The 19,246-nt window shown below is 47.0% G+C and overlaps 1 protein-coding gene across 2 annotated transcripts in view; it reads right to left on the bottom strand.

The window, feature by feature from the left end:
• Nucleotides 1-2,042, bottom strand: part of LOC110538842 (epsin-3-like) — a 68,032-nt gene extending 65,990 nt beyond the window's left edge. Inside the window, exon 1 of one of the 2 annotated variants that reach the window (XM_036941980.1) lies at nt 1,670-2,042. The gene's annotated coding sequence lies outside the window, so the exon portion shown is untranslated. The remainder of the gene's footprint in view (nt 1-1,669) is intronic. The other variant, XM_036941981.1, reaches the window with a different exon arrangement.
• Between the last annotated feature and the right edge of the window lie 17,204 nt (nt 2,043-19,246).

The following is a 19,246-nucleotide window of genomic DNA, read 5'->3' on the forward strand; positions in this document are numbered from 1 at the left end:
TAGACAGAGCTATGGAGGACTGACCATCCATGATACAAATGATAGTTTTAACAGTGTTTGTTTACATTTACATTGTTTGCAAACCAGTAAAACCAGTTTATATTTAGGGTTCTGATGGGGCACCACAGTTGAACTAAGCTCCTGAGGAATGTATAAGTTATATTCTTCAATAATCAATGGGTACATATTATTAATTTCTAAGTCTGATGTAGCGACTGCAGATTTTCCCTTTAAGTATCTGTCGTCTCTAAGAGGACATGATGGTTCCCGTATACAACTGAGAGACCATGACCTAGCCCTTGATTCAACATAACTCCAACCCTGCATGAGCACCAGTACAGTACAAGTTATAAATTATGTATGACTGAGCATGAAGACGTGTTATAGGCCTATTCTATGATGTAGGATCAAAGGCCTACAAGTGTAGACAGCACTGGTGGGTTGGGACCTGTAAATCCCCTGGGTTGGACACAGGTAGACCTACGTGAGTTTATGTAGCCTAATGCTGGACAGGTAGACAGACCTACGTGAGTTTATGTAGCCTAAAGCTGGACAGGTAGACCTTACGTGAGTTTATGTAGCCTAATGCTGGACACAGGTAGACCTACGTGAGTTTATGTAGCCTAATGTTGGACAGGTAGACAGACCTACGTGAGTTTATGTAGCCTAAAGCTGGACAGGTAGACCTTACGTGAGTTTATGTAGCCTAAAGCTGGACAGGTAGACCTACCTGAGTTTATGTAGCCTAATGCTGGACAGGTAGACAGACCTACGTGAGTTTATGTAGCCTAATGCTGGACAGGTAGACCTACCTGAGTTTATGTAGCCTAATGCTGGACAGGTAGACAGACCTACGTGAGTTTATGTAGCCTAAAGCTGGACAGGTAGACCTACCTGAGTTTATGTAGCCTAATGCTGGACAGGTAGACAGACCTACGTGAGTTTATGTAGCCTAATGCTGGACACAGGTAGACCTACGTGAGTTTATGTAGCCTAAAGCTGGACAGGTAGACCTACGTGAGACTGTGTAATGCAGGTGGAATCATGGTTTCATTTGAATGTTTAAAACCTTAGAAAGAGGCCCACAAATCATTTCTGACAATAGTCCATCTCTGGATTGATTTCAGAATTGGCTCCGCCGTAAAATAATCTTCAGAGTCCTTGCTGAAGTTTGTTACATTGTAATGAGTAGGCGATCGGCCACATGCCTACAATAGCCTTCATTACTTAACATCATAGGTGTGTCATATTTTTAAGCAATCGGGGATAGTTTTCTTGTTCATGTTCTGCTATCATTACTGTTGACAAGTGTCTGCCCAACCTAACACCTGGGTCTACCGTTTTACAAGTTTGTAGCTATATCCTAGATTAATTGCCCTGTCCAAGGTATCAGTTTCGCCCTCCGAGTTTAGGTATATAAACTGGGGCAATGAACCCACATCATGCAGCACATTGCGTCAGATAGGACAGAGCAGGGCCCGGTTTCCCAAAACAGTAGTGCAGAACAGAGCAGCGAGCCCAACCAGGCAGGCACAGAGCACAACAGTGACTCAGCTATCGGTGCTAACAGTTACATACTAAACCGAACAAACGAACCGCTCAAACGAACCGAAAAGCACGTCTACCAAACCACTGGGCGGTTTCCCGAAACCCCTTTCCTCCCCCTTACCTCTTGCATCGCGCATCATTGGCGTCCCAACTTCGGAAACCTTTCAAAATAAATACCTCCTCTCCTCAACATGTTTCCGAGCTCCTGTTTCGAATGAAACAGAAATCGTTGAAAAGGGGCACTAAAAGCCACAAACGAAAAAAATGATCTCCTGAGCAGTTCAGGATTATGTCCGGAAGAAATGTTCCGAATATTGTTTTCGGTGCAGGTGTCTTTGAAATTCTATCTGGTGTCCCGGTAAAAAAAAAAGTTTATTGTGTGTGCATAAGGCTGAACACACAAACACATGAGCGCGGTGCTCGCAGATGGCAAAGAAACCCCCTGAGCACACACAGTAAAAATGGAACGACAAGAGGGAGAGAGAGGTAGAATAGGGAGGGGTGCGTTGTGCCTGCGGAGTCAGGCTTTAACCCGTTGTATCCCGGGTGGTAAGCAACTTCAACTTCTCAATCCAATTTATTTTTCAATTTAAGGGGCTTTATTGGCATGGGAAACATATGTTTACATTGCCAAAGCAAGTAAATAGATAAACAAAAGTGAAATAAACAATAATACATTTACAGGGTACATTACACTCACAAATGTTCCAAAAGAATAAAGACATCGCTCTCTCCTTCTCTCTCGCTCTCTCTATTCTCTCCAGTCAGAGGCCGAATGACCTGTCACAGACAAGTGTTGTGGGGACACTTTCACACACAGGGTGTCAGACACAGCTCTTGGTCTGTTTGGGGAGTACTTTAACATATGGTCCTTCATTTCTCATCATACAGATATATACTGGTGTGTTACTGCACTGTTTATTGGCAGGTGAGATTTATATGGAGAGTCAGTATCTATGACACATTATAGAGGGATAGATGGAGAGTCAGTATCTATGACAGATTATAGAGGGATAGATGGAGTCAGTATCTATGACAGATTATAGAGGGATAGATGGAGAGTCAGTATCTATAATAGATTTATATGGAGAGTCAGTATCTATAACAGATTATAGAGAGATAGATGGAGAGTCAGGATCTATAACATATTTATATGGAGTGTCAGGATCTATGACAGATTATAGAGAGATAGATGGAGAGTCAGTATCTATGACAGATTATAGAGAGATAGATGGAGAGTCAGTATCTATGACAGATTATAGAGAGATAGATGGAGTGTCAGGATCTATGACAGATTATAGAGAGATAGATGGAGAGTCAGTATATATGACAGATTATAGAGGGATAGATGGAGAGTCAGTATCTATGACAGATTATAGAGAGATAGATGGAGAGTCAGTATCTATGACAGATTATAGAGAGATAGATGTAGTGTCAGGATCTATGACAGATTATAGAGAGATAGATGGAGAGTCAGTATCTATGACACATTATAGTGAGATAGATGGAGTCAGTATCTATGACAGATTATTGACAGATTATAGAGGGATAGATGGAGAGTCAGTATCTATGACAGATTATAGAGAGATAGATGGAGAGTCAGTATCTATGACAGATTATAGAGAGATAGATGGAGAGTCAGTATCTATGACAGATTATAGAGGGATATATGGAGTGTCAGGATCTATGACAGATTATAGAGAGATAGATGGAGAGTCAGTATCTATGACAGATTATTGACAGATTATAGAGGGATAGATGGAGTGTCAGGATCTATGACACATTATAGAGAGATAGATGGAGTCAGTATCTATGACAGATTATAGAGGGATAGATGGAGAGTCAGTATCTATAATAGATTTATATGGAGAGTCCGTATCTATAACAGATTATAGAGAGATAGATGGAGAGTCAGGATCTATAACATATTTATATGGAGTGTCAGGATCTATGACAGATTATAGAGAGATAGATGGAGAGTCAGTATCTATGACAGATTATAGAGAGATAGATGGAGAGTCAGTATCTATGACAGATTATAGAGAGATAGATGGAGTGTCAGGATCTATGACAGATTATAGAGAGATAGATGGAGAGTCAGTATCTATGACAGATTATAGAGGGATAGATGGAGAGTCAGTATCTATGACAGATTATAGAGAGATAGATGGAGAGTCAGTATCTATGACAGATTATAGAGAGATAGATGTAATGTCAGGATCTATGACAGATTATAGAGAGATAGATGGAGAGTCAGTATCTATGACACATTATAGTGAGATAGATGGAGTCAGTATCTATGACAGATTATTGACAGATTATAGAGGGATAGATGGAGAGTCAGTATCTATGACAGATTATAGAGAGATAGATGGAGAGTCAGTATCTATGACAGATTATAGAGAGATAGATGGAGAGTCAGTATCTATGACAGATTATAGAGGGATATATGGAGTGTCAGGATCTATGACAGATTATAGAGAGATAGATGGAGAGTCAGTATCTATGACAGATTATTGACAGATTATAGAGGGATAGATGGAGTGTCAGGATCTATGACACATTATAGAGAGATAGATGGAGTCAGTATCTATGACAGATTATTGACAGATTATAGAGGGATAGATGGAGAGTCAGTATCTATGACAGATTATAGAGAGATAGATGGAGAGTCAGTATCTATGACAGATTATAGAGAGATAGATGGAGAGTCAGTATCTATGACAGATTATAGAGGGATAGATGGAGTGTCAGGATCTATGACAGATTATAGAGAGATAGATGGCGAGTCAGGATCTATGACAGATTATAGAGAGATAGATGGAGAGTCAGGATCTATGACAGATTATAGAGAGATAGACAGAGAGAAAACCTCATTGACATAGACCATATATACAGTGCATTCGTAATGTAATCAGGCCCCTTGACTTTTTCCACATTTTGTTACTTTACAGACTTATTCTAAAATGGATTCAAATGTTTGTTTTTCCACTCATCAATCCTCACACAATACCCCATAATGACAAAGCAAAAAACGTTTTTTAGAAATGTGTAGAAATGTATAAAAAATAAAACAGAAATATCACATTTACTTAACTATTCAGACCCTTTACTCAGTACATTGATGAAGCACATTTGGTAGTGATTACAGCCTCGAGTCTTCTTGGGTATGACACTACCATCTTGGCACACCAGTATTTGGGGAGTTTTTTCCATTCTTCTCTGCAGATCCTCTCAAGCTCTGTCAGGTTGGATGGGGAGCGTCGCTGCACAGCTACTTTCAGTTCTCCCCAGAGATGTTGATCGGGTTCAAGTCCGGGCTCTGGCTGGGCCACTCAAGAACATGCAGAGACTTGTTCCGAAGCCACTCCTGTGTTGTCTTGGTTGTGCGCTTAGGGTCATTGTCCTGTTGGAAGTTGAACCTTCTCCCCAGTCTGAGGACCTGAGCGCTCTGGAGCAGGTTTTCATCAAGGATCTCTCTGTCGCGTCTCTCGTCAGAAGGCATGGACCAAGGTGCAGCGTGGTAAGTGTTCATGATAAATGTATTACTCCAAACACTCAAACAAAATAACAAAGAGTGAAAAAACGAAACAGTCCTGTCAGGTGCAGACACTAAACAGAAAATAACTACCCACAAAACATAGGTGGGAAAAAGGCTGCCCATGATTCTCAATCAGAGACAACGATAGACAGCTGCCTCTGATTGAGAACCGCACTCGCCAAAAAACAAAGAAATAGAAAACATAGAAATTAAGAAACTAGAATGCCCACCCTAGTCACACCCTGGCCTAACCAAAATAGAGAATAAAATCCTCTCTATGGCCAGGGCGTGACAATCTCTGTACTTTGCTCCCTTCATCTTTGCCCGATCCTGACTAGTCTCCCAGTCCCTGCTGCTGAAAAACATCCCCACAGTATGATGCTGCCATCACCATGCTTCACTGTAGGGATGGAATTCAGGCCAAAGAGTTCAATCTTGGTTTCATCAGACCAGAGAATCTTGTTTCCCATGGTCTGAGTCTTTAGGTCCCTTTTGGCAAACTCCAAGCGGGCTGTCATGTGCCTTTCACTGAGGAGTGGCTTCCATCTCGCCACTCTAACATAAAGGCCTGATTGATGGAGTGCTGCAGAGATTGTTGTCCTTCTGGAATGTTCTCCCATCTCCACAGAGGAACTCTGGAGGTCTGTCGGAGTGACCATCGGGTTCTTGGTCACCTCTCTGACCAAGGCCCTTCTCCCCAGATTGCTCAGTTTGGCCGAGGGGCCAGCTTGGTGGTTCCAAACTTCTTCCATTGAAGAATGATGGACGCCACTGTGTTCTTGGGGACCTTCAACGCTGCAGATATTTTTGGTACCCTTCCCCAGATCTGTGCCTCGACACAATCCTGTCTCGGAGCTCTACGCACAATTCCTTCCACCTCATGGCTTGGTTTTTGTTCTGACGTGCACTGTCAACTGTGGGACATATAGACAGGTGTGTGCCTTTCCAAACCATGCCCAGTCAACTGTGGGACATATAGACAGGTGTGTGCCTTTCCAAACCATGCCCAGTCAACTGTGGGACATATAGACAGGTGTGTGCCTTTCCAAACCATGCCCAGTCAACTGTGGGACATATAGACAGGTGTATGCCTTTCCAAACCATGCCCAGTCAACTGTGGGACATATAGACAGGTGTGTGCCTTTCCAAATCATGCCCAGTCAACTGTGGGACATATAGACAGGTGTGTGCCTTTCCAAACCATGCCCAGTCAACTGTGGGACATATAGACAGGTGTGTGCCTTTCCAAATCATGCCCAGTCAACTGTGGGACATATAGACAGGTGTGTGCCTTTCCAAACCATGCCCAGTCAACTGTGGGACATATAGACAGGTGTGTGCCTTTCCAAATCATGCCCAGTCAACTGTGGGACATATAGACAGGTGTGTGCCTTTCCAAACCATGCCCAGTCAACTGTGGGACATATAGACAGGTGTGTGCCTTTCCAAACCATGCCCAGTCAACTGTGGGACATATAGACAGGTGTGTGCCTTTCCAAACCATGCCCAGTCAACTGTGGGACATATAGACAGGTGTGTGCCTTTCCAAACCATGCCCAGTCAACTGTGGGACATATAGACAGGTGTGTGCCTTTCCAAATCATGCCCAGTCAACTGTGGGACATATAGACAGGTGTGTGCCTTTCCAAACCATGCCCAGTCAACTGTGGGACATATAGACAGGTGTGTGCCTTTCCAAATCATGCCCAGTCAACTGTGGGACATATAGACAGGTGTGTGCCTTTCCAAATCATGCCCAGTCAACTGTGGGACATATAGACAGGTGTGTGCCTTTCCAAACCATGCCCAGTCAACTGTGGGACATATAGACAGGTGTGTGCCTTTCCAAATCATGCCCAGTCAACTGTGGGACATATAGACAGGTGTGTGCCTTTCCAAACCATGCCCAGTCAACTGTGGGACATATAGACAGGTGTGTGCCTTTCCAAACCATGCCCAGTCAACTGTGGGACATATAGACAGGTGTGTGCCTTTCCAAATCATGCCCAGTCAATTGCATTTGCCGCAGATTCTGCAGCTGGTGATGATGATGATGATGACAAGGATGACTATAGGAATGAAGATGAAGGTGGTTATGATGATGATGATGATGACTATAGGAATGAAGATGAAGGTGGTGATGATGGTGATGACTATAGGAATGAAGATGAAGGTGGTGATGATGATGATGATGACTATAGGAATGAAGATGAAGGCGATGATGATGATGACTATATGAATGAAGATGAAGGTGGTTATGAAGATGATGATGACTATAGGAATGAAGATGCGGGCGGTGATGATGATGATGATGATGACTATATGAATGACGATGAAGGTGGAGATGATGATGATGATGACTATAGGAATGACCATGAAAATGGTGATGATGATGATGATTTAGGAATGACGATGAAGGTGGTGATGATGATGATGATAGGAATGACGATGAAGATGGTGATGATGATTTAGGAATGACGATGAAGGTGGTGATGATGATGATAATGATGATGACTATAAGAATGACGATGAAGGTGGTGATGATGATGATGATGATGATTAAAGGAAGGACGATGAAGGTGGTGATGATGATGATGATGATTATAGGAATGACGATGAAGGTTGTGATGATGATGATGACTCACAGCACTTACCGTAATGACATTCTCTCAGGGTCATATTAAGACAAAGTGGAGATCCTAAGGGATTCCACTAAGCACTCTATTTCCTATTCCCCCCCCCCTGCCACACACACACACACACACACACACACACACACACACACACACACACACACACACACACACATTACGCTCTCTTGCTCTTGACTCGTCTCCACTAATGGGATGTTGTGTGATGTCATGTCCTCATGTATAATACAGTACAAGCCTCTCCTCTGAATCAGTTTCTCTCTCAGAGGAAATAAGGACACATTCTCTTCTGTGTGTGTGTGTGTGTGTGTATGTGTGTGTGTGTGTGTGTGTGTGTGTGTGTGTGTGTGTGTGTGTGTGTGTGTGTGTGTCAGAGGGGTTGGGTTAAATCCGGAAGACAAATTTCAGTTGAAGGCATTCAGTTGTACAACTGTCTAGGTATCCCCCCCCCCCCCTCTACCCCCCCCCCACACACACACACACACACACACAACAACAACAACTACACCCCACACATAATTATAATAACCTGTACCCTGTAATCAACTGTAATCAATCAAAGTGAAAGAGCATTCCTATACAGGTTGACAGAGGACATCTGCTGATCCTGTGACTGACTCCATGGTTGGAGAGGAATCAGGATATTCAGGAAATACCTGCTCCCTCCACCTTGAAGTGACAAAGATTCCACTTAAAGAGACAGTGTACCAAATGGCACGCTATTCCCTATATAGTGCACTACTTTAGACCAGAGCCCAACAGTCAATGGCACGCTATTCCCTATATAGTGCACTACTTTAGTCCAGAGCCCAACAGTCAATGGCACACTATTCCCTATATAATGCACTACTTTAGACCAGAGCCCAACAGTCAATGGCACGCTATTCCCTATATAGTGCACTACTTTAGTCCAGAGCCCAACAGTCAATGGCACACTATTCCCTATATAGTGCACTACTTAAGACCAGAGCCCAACAGTCAATGGCACACTATTCCCTATATAATGCACTACTTTAGACCAGAGCCCAATATCACTCTATTCCCTATATAATGCAGTACTTCAGTCCAGAGCCCAATGGCACCCCATTCCCTATATAGTGCAGTACTTTAGACCAGAGCCTTATAAGAATAGGGTGCTCTTTGAGGGCACAGTATCCCCTGCCTCATTTGTTCTCTCTAGGCCTCCATCCCTCTCTGTCAGGCCGCCGCCACTAGCCAGTCTTTATTCCTCCTGAAAACAGACTCCTGCGCCGTCTTTCTGCCCAAACAAAGAGAGGCCTGTTGATGTCACTGCAGATGGGGGCGGGAGATGGAGTGGAGGGGGGACACACACAAGAGGAGGACAGCAGCAGAGGAGGTGGGGTGGGGCAGGGGAGGACAAGAGGAGGACAGCAGCAGAGGAGGTGGGACGGGGGAGGACAAGAGGAGGACAGCAGCAGAGGAGGTGGGGCGGGGCAGGGGAGGACAAGAGGAGGACAGCAGCAGAGGAGGTGGGGCGGGGGAGGACAAGAGGAGGACAGCAGCAGAGGAGGTGGGGCGGGGCAAGGGAGGACAAGAGGAGGACAGCAGCAGAGGAGGTGGGGTGGGGAGGACAAGAGGAGGACAGCAGCAGAGGAGGTGGGGCGGGGCAGGGGAGGACAAGAGGAGGACAGCAGCAGAGGAGGTGGGGCGGGGGAGGACAAGAGGAGGACAGCAGCAGAGGAGGTGGGGTGGGGGAGGACAAGAGGAGGACAGCAGCAGAGGGGGTGGGGGAGGACAAGAGGAGGAAAGCAGCAGAGGGGGTGGGGTGGGGGAGGACAAGAGGAGGACAGCAGCAGAGGGGGTGGGGTGGAGGAGGACAAGAGGAGGACAGCAGCAGAGGAAGTGGGACGGGGGAGGACAAGAGGAGGACAGCAGCAGAGGAGGTGGGGCGGGGGAGGACAAGAGGAGGACAGCAGCAGAGGAGGTGGGACGGGGGAGGACAAGAGGAGGACAGCAGCAGAGGAGGTGGGACGGGGAGGACAAGAGGAGGACAGCAGCAGAGGAGGTGGGGCGGGGAGGACAAGACGAGGTGGGGAGGCGCAGGGGAGGACAAGAGGAGGACAGCAGCAGAGGGGGTGGGTGGGGGACAAGAGGAGGACAGCAGCAGCGGAGGTGGGGTGGGGGAGGACAAGAGGAGGACAGCAGCAGAGGAGGTGAGGTGGGGGAGGACAAGAGGAGGACAGCAGCAGAGGAGGTGGGGCGGGGAGGACAAGAGGAGGACAGCAGCAGAGGAGGTGGGGCGGGGGAGGACAAGAGGAGGACAGCAGCAGAGGAGGTGGGGTGGGGGAGGACAAGAGGAGGACAGCAGCAGAGGAGGTGGGGCGGGGAGGACAAGAGGAGGACAGCAGCAGAGGAGGTGGGGTGGGGGAGGACAAGAGGAGGACGGCATGCTAGTGACATCACAAGGGAATGATGGGAACTTGTGAAGTCAGCTTCCTTGGGACAATCATGACAGATAGGGAGAGAGAAACTAAGGAAGGAGAGAGAGAGTCAGAATTAGCATTAGTCTACTAACAACTACCATGGTCTGTCTACAAAGCCCTTAGTCTACTAACAACTACCTATCATGGTCTGTCTACAAAGCCCTTAGTCTACTAACAACTACCTATCATGGTCTGTCTAAAGCCCCTAGTCTACTAACCACTACCTATCATGGTCTGTCTACAAAGCCCTTAGTCTACTAACAACTATCATGGTCTGTCTACAAAGCCCTTAGTCTACTAACAACTATACTGAGTATACTAGACATTAGTATACTAAACCTCCCTTCAGAACAGCCTCAATTCATTGGGACATGGACTCTACAAGGTGTTGAAAGTGTTCCACAGGGATGCTGGCCCATGTTGACTCTACAAGGTGTTGAAAGGGTTCCACAGGGATGCTGGCCCATGTTGACTCTACAAGGTGTTGAAAGGGTTCCACAGGGATGCTGGCCCATGTTGACTCTACAAGGTGTTGAAAGGGTTCCACAGGGATGCTGGCCCATGTTGACTCTACAAGGTGTTGATAGCGTTCCACAGGGATGCTGGCCCATGTTGACTCTACAAGGTGTTGAAAGCGTTCCACAGGGATGCTGGCCCATGTTGACTCTCAAATGCTTCCCACGGTTGTCCAGTTGGCTCGATGTCCATTGGGTGGTGGACCATGCTTGATACACACATGAAACTGTTGAGTGTGGAAAACCCAGCAGCGTTGCAGTTCTTGACACAAACCGTTGCGCCTGGCACCTACTACCACACCCCGTACAAAGACACATAAGTCTTGCCCATTCACCCTCTGAATGGCAAAACATACAACAATCCATGCCAGGGTTGTCTCAAGGCTTAAAAATCCTTCTTTAACCCTCCCCTTCATCTACACTGATGGAAGTGGATTTAACAAGTGACATCATAGCTTTCACCTGGATTCACCTGGTCAGTCTACGTCATGGAAGGTGTTCTTGACGTTTTGTCATTGTGAAATCGACCATGTCTTTATCTCTGCTGCCCTCGTGTGGTTTTGCCTCAACAGTGTCTCTGCTCTTTTCTGAGGTTGTGTTTTTTTATCTGTCGTTTCATCAAAATGTCTTATCAAGTGAGGACTGCAAACAGAAAAAGTCTCCGTCATGCAGGTTGGCATTTATTGTCATGAATGTTGTTCTGGAGGGAGCTCCGCAGAGCGCTCACTAGCTAGCACAGCCACAAAGTCATCACATCTGATTTTGGACCCAAACCTTAACGATAACCTTAACCTCACTGCTAACCCTAATGTCTGACCCAAACCTTAACGATAACCTTAACCACACTGCTAACCCTAATGTCTCACCCTAACCTTAACCACACTGCTAACCCTAATGTCTGACCCAAACCTTAACCACACTGCTAACCCCAATGTCTCACCCTAACCTTAACCACACTGCTAACCCTAATGTCTGACCCTAACCTTAACCACACTGCTAACCCTAATGTCTCACCCTAACCGTAACCACACTGCTAACCCCAATGTCTGACCCAAACCTTAACCACACTGCTAACCCTAATGTCTGACCCAAACCTTAACCACACTGCTAACCCCAATGTCTCACCCTAACCTTAACCACACTGCTAACCCTAATGTCTCACCCTAACCGTAACCACACTGCTAACCCCAATGTCTGACCCAAACCTTAACCACACTGCTAACCCTAATGTCTGACCCAAACCTTAACCACACTGCTAACCCCAATGTCTCACCCTAACCTTAACCACACTGCTAACCCTAATGTCTGACCCTAACCTTAACCACACTGCTAACCCTAATGTCTCACCCTAACCGTAACCACACTGCTAACCCTAATGTCTCACCCTAACCTTAACCACACTGCTAACCCTAATGTCTGTCCCAAACCTTAACGATAACCTTAACCACACTGCTAACCCTAATGTCTGACCCTAACCTTAACCACACTGCTAACCCTAATGTCTGACCCAAACCTTAACGATAACCTTAACCACACTGCTAACCCCAATGTCTGACCCTAACCTTAACCACACTGCTAACCCCAATGTCTCACCCTAACCTTAACCACACTGCTAACCCTAATGTCTCACCCTAACCTTAACCACACTGCTAACCCCAATGTCTGACCCTAACCTTAACCACACTGCTAACCCCAATGTCTGACCCAAACCTTAAATTAAGACTAAAAAGCTCATTTTTGTTTTCATGAATTTGTACAATATAGCTAATTTTTACTTTGCAGCTGGACTATCTTGCTGGAAATTGCTCAGTTCTGCCTCCAGGGAAAGATTCATGACAATAAACATCAACTTGCACAAATGGCACCCTATTCCCTACATAGTGCACTACTTTAGATCAGGGCTGGCACCCTATTCCCTACATAGTGCACTACTTTAGATCAGGGCTGGCACCCTATTCCCTACATAGTGCACAACTTTAGACCAGGGCTGGCACCATATTCCCTATAGGGTGCACTACTTTCGATCAGGGCTGGCACCCTATTCCCTACATAGTGCACAATTTTAGTCCAGGGCTGGCACCCTATTTCCTACATAGTGCACAACTTTAGACCAGGGCTGGCACCATATTCCCTATAGGGTGCACTACTTTCAATCAGGGCTGGCACCCTATTCCCTACATAGTGCACAACTTTAGTCCAGGGCTGGCACCCTATTCCCTACATAGTGCACTGCTTTTGATCAGGACCCATAGTGCTCTGGTATAAAGTAGTACACTATATAGGGAATATTTTGCCATTTGGGACACGGTTCAAATCTCTTGACCAGACTATCCTACTGTCTGATTCCTCTCTTTACACCATAGATTATGAGCCTCAATGAGTTTGAAATGTCACAGAATATCTACTGAATGTATTTTATACTGTTTCCATAGGCCTGTGTGGGTGGCAAATACCTCAAAGTACACAAGCATACCATAAAAATAAAAAAAACATGTGTTTGACATTTTAAAAATGGTTTATTACAGATTTCACTTTAAGGACAAGGGTTCTGGGCTTGTGTCAGGCCTCTAGACTCTTCAGTAGGCGACAGAACGTTGAAGTGGTGATAGAATGGAGCCTCGAGTTCCGAGACGTAGCAACAAGAGAGATGTTTCCATGGCAACATGGATCTACCTTCCCTTTCCTCCATCAGGAGCACACTGAGTCACATTACTCTGTTGCGTGTGGAGAAAACAACTGTCTGTCTGTTCCAAATGGTACCCTATTCTCTATATGGTCCACTACATTTGAACAGAGTCCTATGGGCCTTGGCTAAAAGTAGTGCACTACATAGGGAATAGGGTGCCATTTCGGATGCAACCAGTGTGGCTGTGTGGAGAAAATAACTCTTATGTGCTGTGTACTCGTTAAAAACAGTGGCCTTGATTAGAATAAAGGAGAGGAGATGGAGAGAGGGAGAGATGGAGAGATGGGGAGATGGAGACATGGAGAGATGGGGAGATGGAGAGATGGGGAGAGGGAGACATGGGGAGATGGAGACATGGGGAGATGGAGACATGGGGAGATGGAGACATGGGGAGATGGAGACATGGAGAGATGGAGACATGGGGAGATGGAGAGATGGGGAGAGGGAGAGATGGAGACATGGGGAGATGGAGACATGGAGAGAGGGAGACATGGAGAGATGGAGACATGGAGAGAGGGAGACATGGAGAGAGGGAGACATGGAGAGATGGAGACATGGAGAGAGGGAGACATGGAGAGAGGGAGAGATGGAGAGATGGAGACATGGAGACATGGAGAGAGGGAGACATGGAGAGAGGGAGACATGGGGAGATGGAGACATGGATAGAGGGAGACATGGAGAGAGGGAGACATGGAGAGAGGGAGACATGGGGAGAGGGAGACATGGGGAGAGGGAGACATGGGGAGATGGAGACATGGAGAGATGGGGAGAGGGAGACATGGAGAGATGGAGACATGGAGAGATGGAGACATGGAGAGAGGGAGACATGGGGAGATGGAGACATGGAGAGAGGGAGACATGGAGAGAGGGAGACATGGGGAGAGGGAGACATGGGGAGAGGGAGACATGGAGAGATGGGGAGAGGGAGACATGGAGAGAGGGAGACATGGGGAGAGGGAGACATGGAGAGAGGGAGACATGGGGAGAGGGAGACATGGAGAGAGGGAGACATGGGGAGAGGGAGACATGGGGAGAGGGAGACATGGGGAGAGGGAGACATGGGGAGATGGAGACATGGAGAGAGGGAGACATGGAGAGAGGGAGACATGGGGAGAGGGAGACATGGAGAGATGGGGAGAGGGAGACATGGAGAGAGGGAGACATGGGGAGAGGGAGACATGGGGAGATGGAGACATGGAGAGATGGGGAGAGGGAGACATGGAGAGATGGAGACATGGAGAGATGGAGACATGGAGAGAGGGAGACATGGAGAGAGGGAGACATGGGGAGATGGAGACATGGAGAGAGGGAGACATGGAGAGAGGGAGACATGGGGAGATGGAGACATGGAGAGAGGGAGACATGGAGAGAGGGAGACATGGAGAGATGGAGACATGGGGAGAGGGAGACATGGAGAGATGGGGAGAGGGAGACATGGAGAGAGGGAGACATGGGGAGAGGGAGACATGGAGAGAGGGAGACATGGGGAGAGGGAGACATGGGGAGATGAAGACATGAGAGATGGTGAGAGGGAGACATGGAGAGATGGAGACATGGGGAGATGGAGACATGGGGAGATGGAGACATGGGGAGATGGAGACATGGGGAGATGGAGACATGGGGAGATGGAGACATGGAGAGAGGGAGACATGGAGAGAGGGAGACATGGAGAGAGGGAGACATGGGGAGAGGGAGACATGGAGAGAGGGAGACATGGAGAGAGGGAGACATGGAGAGAGGGAGACATGGGGAGAGGGAGACATGGAGAGATGGAGACATGGAGAGATGGAGACATGGAGAGAGGGAGACATGGGGAGAGGGAGACATGGGGAGATGGAGACATGGGGAGATGGAGACATGGAGAGAGGGAGACATGGAGAGAGGGAGACATGGGGAGAGGGAGACATGGAGAGATGGGGAGAGGGAGACATGGAGAGAGGGAGACATGGGGAGAGGGAGACATGGAGAGAGGGAGACATGGAGAGAGGGAGACACGGGGAGAGGGAGACATGGGGAGATGGGGAGAGGGAGACATGGAGAGAGGGAGACATGGGGAGAGGGAGAAAGGGTTGGAGGAGTGGGTAGTTGTTTTGATATATTGTTGAGTCTGTTCTGTTATTGTGTGTCACTCTGTCTCTACTCCAATATCTGATTTACACAGATGGTTTACACACCTAATGTGAAACTGCAAGGCATTGTCTGTACCTCACGATCTGTAATCCAAAAACCTTCAACCGTCAATCCTACTCTACAGGGCTGGTTTACCCAGACTCTCCACAGACTATGCTTTTAGCAGATAGAAAGTATATTTCTGAAATAAAAGAAACATTTCAGTAGAGAGTGTCAGTTGGTTTTTCATTGACGTCAAAGTGTTTGAATGTGTGACTTCTCCAAGAGTAGGGTGCAGCACACTGGCCCAGAATGTTCTCTGCTTTTAACCTAGGTGCTTCTGGCCCAGAATGTTCTCTGCTTTTATCCTAGGTGCATTCTGGCCCAGAATGTTCTCTGCTTTTAACCTAGGTGCAGCACACTGGCCCAGAATGTTCTCTGCTTTTAACCTAGGTGCTTCTGGCCCAGAATGTTCTCTGCTTTTAACCTAGGTGCATTCTGGCCCAGAATGTTCTCTGCTTGCACACTGGCCCAGAATGTTCTCTGCTTGCACACTGGCCCAGAATGTTCTCTGCTTTTAACCTAGGTGCATTCTGGCCCAGAATGTTCTCTGCTTTTAACCTAGGTGCAGCACACTGGCCCAGAATGTTCTCTGCTTTTAACCTAGGTGCAACACACTGGCCCAGAATGTTCTCTGCTTTTAACCTAGGTGCATTCTGGCCCAGAATGTTCTCTGCTTTTAACCTAGGTGCATTCTGGCCCAGAATGTTCTCTGCTTTTAACCTAGGTGCTTCTGGCCCAGAATGTTCTCTGCTTTTATCCTAGGTGCATTCTGGCCCAGAATGTTCTCTGCTTTTAATCTAGGTACATTCTGGCCCAGAATGTTCTCTACTTTTAACCTAGGTGCTTCTGGCCCAGAATGTTCTCTGCTTTTATCCTAGGTGCATTCTGGCCCAGAATGTTCTCTGCTTTTATCCTAGGTGCTTCTGGCCCAGAATGTTCTCTGCTTTTATCCTAGGTGCATTCTGGCCCAGAATGTTCTCTGCTTTTATCCTAGGTGCAGCACACTGGCTCAGAATGTTCTCTGCTTTTAATCTAGGTGCAGCACACTGGCCCAGAATGTTCTCTGCTTTTAACCTAGGTGCAGCAAACTGGCCCAGAATGTTCTCTGCTTTTAACCTAGGTGCATTCTGGCCCAGAATGTTCTCTGCTTTTAACCTAGGTGCATTCTGGCCCAGAATGTTCTCTGCTTGCACACTGGCCCAGAATGTTCTCTGCTTGCACACTGGCCCAGAATGTTCTCTGCTTTTAACCTAGGTGCATTCTGGCCCAGAATGTTCTCTGCTTTTAACCTAGGTGCATTCTAGCCAAGAATGTTCTCTGCTCTTAACCTAAGGGCATTCTGGCCCAGAATGTTCTCTGCTTTTAACCTAGGTGCAGCACACTGGCCCAGAATGTTCTCTGCTTTTAACCTAGGTGCAGCACACTGGCCCAGAATGTTCTCTGCTTTTAACCTAGGTGCATTCTGGCCCAGAATGTTCTCTGCTTTTAACCTAGGTGCAACACACTGGCCCAGAATGTTCTCTGCTTTTAACCTAGGTGCAGCACACTGGCACAGAATGTTCTCTGCTTTTAACCTAGGTACATTCTGGCCCAGAATGTTCTCTGCTTTTAACCTAGGTGCATTCTGGCCCAGAATGTTCTCTGCTTTTAACCTAGGTGCATTCTGGCCCAGAATGTTCTCTGCTTTTAACCTAGGTGCAGCACACTGGCCCAGAATGTTCTCTGCTTTTAACCTAGGTGCATTCTGGCCCAGAATGTTCTCTGCTTTTAACCTAGGTGCAACACACTGGCCCAGAATGCTCTCTGCTTTTAATCTAGGTACATTCTGGCCCAGAATGTTCTCTACTTTTAACCTAGGTGCTTCTGGCCCAGAATGTTCTCTGCTTTTATCCTAGGTGCATTCTGGCCCAGAATGTTCTCTGCTTTTATCCTAGGTGCATTCTGGCCCAGAATGTTCTCTGCTTTTAACCTAGGTGCATTCTGGCCCAGAATGTTCTCTGCTTTTATCCTAGGTGCATTCTGGCCCAGAATGTTCTCTGCTTTTATCCTAGGTGCATTCTGGCCCAGAATGTTCTCTGCTTTTATCCTAGGTGCAGCACACTGGCTCAGAATGTTCTCTGCTTTTAATCTAGGTGCAGCACACTGGCCCAGAATGTTCTCTGCTTTTAACCTAGGTGCAGCAAACTGGCCCAGAATGTTCTCTGCTTTTAACCTAGGTGCAGCACACTGGCCCAGAATGTTCTCTGCTTTTAACCTAGGTGCAGCAAACTGGCCCAGAATGTTCTCTGCTTTTAACCTAGGTGCATTCTGGCCCAGAATGTTCTCTGCTTTTAATCTAGGTGGAGCACACTGGCCCAGAATGTTCTCTGCTTTTAACCTAGGTGCATTCTGGCCCAGAATGTTCTCTGCTTTTATCCTAGGTGCAGCACACTGGCCCAGAATGCTCTCTGCTTTTAACCTAGGTGCATTCTGGCCCAGAATGTTCTCTGCTTTTAACCTAGGTGCAGCACACTGGCCCAGACTGTTCTGTGCTTTTAACCTAGGTGCTTCTGGCCCAGAATGTTCTCTGCTTTTAACCTAGGTGCATTCTGGCCCAGAATGTTCTCTGCTTTTAATCTAGGTGCAGCATTTGACATCTTCTGGGATCAGACAGTACCTGGAACATAGTCTGGACAGACTCAGGACCCAACATGTAACATCACTGAGGTTCTGTTCCTGTAGGCCTGTTGCTCCTTTCCAGTGATGTGTTAAAAAGAGGTGTGATGTCATGGTGTCGTCTCTCCTTTTCATGTGATGATGATGACGATGGGTCCTTCTCTGTCACATGTTGATTTTCCCACGGATGACCAGGCACAGCAGGTGTCACGGTCAAAGTGTTCCCCCTCTGGACATACAGGCACAGCAGGTGTCACGGTCAAAGTGTTCCCCCTCTGGACATACAGGCACAACAGGTGTCACGGTCAAAGTGTTCCCCCTCTGGACATACAGGCACAGCAGGTGTCACGGTCAAAGTGTTCCCCCTCTGGACATACAGGCACAGCAGGTGTCACGGTCAAAGTGTTCCCCCTCTGGACATACAGGCACAACAGGTGTCACGGTCAAAGCGTTCCCCCTCTGGACATACAGGCACAGCAGGTGTCACGGTCAAAGTGTTCCCCCTCTGGACATACAGGCACAGCAGGTGTCACGGTCAAAGTGTTCCCCCTCTGGACATACGGGCACAGCAGGTGTCACGGTCAAAGTGTTCCCCCCTGGACATACAGGCACAACAAGTGTCACAATCAAATTGTTCCCCCCTGGACATACAGGCACAACAGGTGTTTTAATCAAAGTGTTCCCCCCTGGACATACAGGCACAACAGGTGTCACAATCAAAGTGTTCCCCCCTGGACATACAGGCACAGCAGGTGTCACGGTCAAAGTGTTCCCCCTCTGGACATACAGGCACAACAGGTGTCACAATCAAAGTGTTCCCACTAGACCCACTGATGTAGACAGAGAGAGAGAGAGAGAGAGAGAGAGAGAGAGAGAGAGAGAGAGAGAGAGAGAGAGAGAGAGAGAGAGAGAGAGAGAGAGAGAGAGAGAAAGAATTTGTGAGAAAGAAGAACATATGGATGGATATGACAGAGACAGCAAATTGAGGGACAGATCTGTTGTTGTGTCTTTCTGTTGTTTTTCTCAGGTAATTG

This window comes from Oncorhynchus mykiss, chromosome 13, assembly GCF_013265735.2.
Source record: "Oncorhynchus mykiss isolate Arlee chromosome 13, USDA_OmykA_1.1, whole genome shotgun sequence".
Lineage (NCBI taxonomy): Eukaryota > Metazoa > Chordata > Actinopteri > Salmoniformes > Salmonidae > Oncorhynchus > Oncorhynchus mykiss.